Source organism: Myotis yumanensis, unplaced genomic scaffold (genome assembly GCF_028538775.1).
Source record: "Myotis yumanensis isolate MYYU_CA2020_CCGP unplaced genomic scaffold, mMyoYum1.0.hap1 SCAF_3, whole genome shotgun sequence".
NCBI classification, from domain to species: domain Eukaryota; kingdom Metazoa; phylum Chordata; class Mammalia; order Chiroptera; family Vespertilionidae; genus Myotis; species Myotis yumanensis.
The window spans coordinates 64,059,667-64,064,630 of NW_027223754.1; positions in this window are offsets into that span (position 1 = coordinate 64,059,667).

Below are 4,964 nucleotides of genomic sequence, written 5' to 3' on the forward strand. Positions count from 1 at the left end.
TAAAAAAAAAATTTACTTGATTTTATACTATTGAACTCTTGTAATTAGTATAAGTTATTATTATTTCTCATAATTTTCTGAGATTTTAAAATGAAATTTAGAGAGATATTCTGAATTCCAAGGTTTATCTCAAGGCTCTACTTATTTAGATTTTGACTTCTCATTTGTTTACAACAAGAGACTTTTCTGTGGTAATGATCAAAATCTATAGATTGACTTCAAGGTTCAGTATTTTAGGTATCAAGATAGGTTGAGGCAGATACATTTTAAGCATTCTGAGGCTTCTCAAATTGTTTAATAATACTCTGCTATAATGAGGACAGCTAATATGGACAAAGCACTTTGCCATTGTTATGGTGCCAGTTGTCTATGTCAGTGACAACAAACTCATAATTACATAAGAAACCTTTGTCATAATACTGGAACTATCTTAAGTTGCTGTGATTTGTGAACACTTAGATTACCAAATATAACAAAAATCCCACACACCACAATCTCTTGTCAAATGCCTTTTTCTTTAATAAGATTTCGAAAAAATGCATTTTCTAGCTATTTTATGAAATATATGGCATGTAAAATTCAAACATTAAAATATGAAGCTTGTCAAATTTTTCTAATTTAATTGGAATTTCTATGTATTGCTGAAATACAAACACAATACATTTTCTATGTTTTCTCTTAGATGGCTTATATATATTTTAGCTATAGCAGCATAATGCTAATTGTTATATTTTATAGGAAACTGCTTCTTTATAGTTATAATTGCATAAATCACTTGAAATCATTATATTTGCAAAACAAAATTTACATTGTGTGACAAAAAAGACAGAACAAAATGGCATATTGATATAGATATATAATATAATTAATATTTCTAATGGCTTTTAAAAATATTTTTTGTTTGCTAATTTTCCCTAGGAATTAGATCTCTATGTTTAAATCTGCAACTTAGAAAGCTGAAATTTCTTCCCATTAGAGATACAGTAATAACTTTGTAATTAGTGAAATCATTGTCACACTGCATAATCAGCTCATTGAACACATACATTATAGTAAGAAAAAATAATAAAAAATCCTTGGTAGTAACATAACTGTCCCATTAAAGTCTTGATTAACTTTATAACAATAATGTAGTATCATTTTACTTTTATAAATTAGTAGACAAATTGGAAATATACCCAACAATATTCCTGTATCTTTGCAGAAGGGAGGCATGCTTAATTAAAATAATATAATGCTGGCAACATTAATTTCTTATTGTGGGGATTTAGCAACTCATTTCAGAATGTGAGGCCAAAATTATATTTCAGCAGTTTTATGTTAAATGTTTCAAGCAAAGCCATACGGCCCCTTGGCACTGCATGGCATACAGTGGTATCAGAAACAATTGATGTGTGTAATGACAATTGCGAGCATCCTTTCCAGATGAGCTGACCCACCCTCATTCCACCCTGCTGCTCCTGTTTGGTCATCAGGTACCTCTCACCATCTGTTTTTCCTGTGGCAGCTGAATTGTTTCTCTTATTGTGCACCTCAATGGTGAAGCATATTGAATGTGAAATATAGCTTGTAGGTCATGGGATATTCTAAGTCTGTATGTTTAATTTGGTAAGACTCATTTTAGCTTTGAATGCATTTTCTTTTGATAGTAGGAAAAGGGTTTTTATTCAGAGCATAATGAGACCCAGGCATGTAAATTTTTAATAGGGATTATACGTATAATTACAGAGATTGCTGTAATTTGCTGTTTGTATTATTAACATCCTTATGATGATGTAATAATCATTTCTTCTGAGTACTTGGCACAATTACTAAACTGGTCATGAAAACTACAGAGCTTTGAAGAAAATGTGTATACTCTGTGTCTTAAAATGTAGACATAATTTTTACTTTGTTTTTGTCTTTCTTCCAAAAATCAAAACTTACATTAATATTTTTCTTGTTTTAAAATTGAGTAATTTTAACGTAAACCCAAATATTAATATCGTAACCAGGGGATTCATTTATACTTCCTTGAAGCAATTCTTTCCCTTGTGGTTTGGGGGATTAAGGACTAAGAAGTTAACTCATACTGGAGGCAAGCCTAAACAGGGATTATTCCAGGGAATGGTTGGTAGGGGCCCAGGCAAGAGATGGGTGGAGAAATGGTTCATTCTTGAGAAAAGAAAGAGAACAGCTGAAATCTGAAACTCATCACTATAATTAACATTTCCAAAAGTATTCAAGAATCTGACAAACATTTCTAAAATGTTATTTTTATCATATTACTATTTATTTGTGTGCTTGTCTTAATGTAATGATAACAGAGAAAATCAAGTGTGCTGGTTTTCCGCTAGCTGTTTCTACGACCTTAGATAAATATTTCAAAATCCAGTATTTATAGTGCCCTCCCAAGTTCTGCATGATCTGGCCCCACAGAAATCCTATGAACTTGCTTTTACTCTTCTGCTTCTCATTCACTGGGCTCCAGTTACAGCAGCTTGTTCCTTGAACATGCCAAATATACTCCAGCCTCAGCTTTTGTCATTTCTTCTGCCTGGATCATTCTTTTTTTTTTTTTAAATTGTTTTATTGCTTAAAGTCTTACAAAGGGTATTACATACGTCTCCTTTTTTCCCCCGCCCTTGACAATTCTTACTCCAGTTTTTTTCACTTACTTTTCAGTTCTTTCATTAATGTAACATTATCAGTGATGATTTCCTTGACCACTTAATGAAAAATTGAATCTACCCATAGGAACTTCTCTCTCTCTCTCTCTCTCTCTCTCTCTCTCTCTCTCTCTCTCTCCTATCTCTCTATCTTTTTTTTTTAATTTTCCCCAAGCCATTTTTAAGAATCTTGTCTGTAATTATATTTATTTATTTTTTCTTACCCTCCTTTCTAGAATATAATCTCTATATAACACAGGCTTTGTGTGCTTTGCTTGAGTGCTATCTCTAGATCCTAGAAGAGAAAGTGTCACATAGTAGGCATTCAATACATATCAATTAGTAATCTCTTTCTACAAGCATTATGCTAAAGCTGGACTGGAGATATAATGCTGAATAAGACAGCCTTAGCACTTGTGAAGATAAATTCTCAGATTAAAAAATACTTATAATGTGATAAATTTGTACATTATTTAACCTCTTTTTCTGCTGTTCATTAATGAAGAGTTTAATTTAGTAATATTTAATATTTCTGTCATTTCAAAAGTTCAATAATACTATTATAAGGTCAATTTGGAGTACAGCTCTACCTTAGTCTACCTCCATTTCACTGTTCAAACTTACCTACCTCTAAAGCCTCTTACATATAACACCTTTATTCATAAAGTATGGGTTCAAAATTATTGACTGAACTTGTATAGAAATTCATTCTTGTACTGAGATCATTCTCTGGCTTATCTTTGTCTGCCTCAAACCTGTTCACTTTCAATGGTGGTCCAAATCCTTCTTATTTGTGAAACTAAACTAGCTCACAGTAATTACTATAAGAATTACCATTAATTATCTTCAATTAGAGTGAAAAATTAAATAAACTAAAGCATTGCTTCTTACTCAAAGCCTCTAGCTAGTTGATGACACATTTTGCTTGTGTCCCTAAGTTCCCAACTTAGAAATATTTTCCTGGACCTAGAGATCATGTATCTCTTTGTATAGCCTTCTTAGTCCATTCATACTGCAATAACAGAATACCATAGATGGGTGGTTCTTATAAACAATAGAAGTTTATTTCTCACAGTTTTGGAGACTGGAAGGTTCCGGATCAAGTAGCCCATAGATTCAGTTCTGGTACAAGTCCACTTCCAAATTCATAGGTAGCTGTGTAATCATGATGTCCTCACATGGCCAAAGGAGCAAGGAGGCTCTCAGGTCTTCTCATAAGGGCACTAACACATTCATGAGGGTTTATCCTCATTACCTAACCACCTCTCAAAGGCCCCATGTTCTAATATCATCATATTTGGGGTAGGATTTAAACATACAAATTTTTAGAGGACACAGTCAGTTTATGATAACTGCTAACTATCTTTATATTTATAACTAGATGCCCGGTGCACGAATATTGTGCACGGGGTCTGTCCCTCAGCTCAGCCTACACCCTCTCCAATCTGGGACCCCTCGAGGGATGTCTGACTGCCAGGTTAGGCCCAATCCCCCAGGCAGTCAGATATCCCTCTCAGAATCCAGGACTCCTGGATCCCAACTGCTCGCCTACCTGCCTGCCTGATTGCCCCTAACCACTCTGCTTGCCAGCCTGATCACCCCCTAACCACTCCCCTGCCTGCCTGATTCCCCCCAACTGCCTTCCCCTGCAGGCTTGGTTCCCCCCTAACTGTCCTCCCCTGCAGGCCTGGCCCCTCCCAACTGCCTTTCCCTGCAGGCCTGGTCACTCCCAACTGTCCTCCCCTGCTGGCCATCTTGTGTGTTGGAGTGATGGTCAATTTGCATATTACCGCTTTATTATATAGGATATCATGTAAACACAATTTAGCTCAATAAAAGCCTCATGTTGAAAGAGTCAGGGCTTTTTAACTCTTGATAACAGAGTTTACAACTCTTTTTGGAAAAAAAAGTGTTTAAATAACAGATTAGATATTATGATGTCTTCTATAAAAGCATGTTTATATACCCTAGTATGTATATGTATGGATAGGTGTATGTTTCATCTATGATTTTCTAAGCACAAAAGTGAACACAAAATGATACTTTTTAGATATTTGCATTTTTTACTTAATGTATTTTAGAGATTTTTTCCATATCAGTTCTCATTCTAATATTTGCAAAATATTTCATTATGTAGAATTTAATAACTTATTTAACTAAGCATCCAGGAAATACCCTTAGGTATTTCTATTGTTTTGTTTTGCTATTCCTAATAATAGTATAATGTAATGAATGATTAAATATTTACATTTATTTATAAATTTTATACACAAACTGTATAAACATAAGAAGTATTTCATAAATTTATGGGCTGTG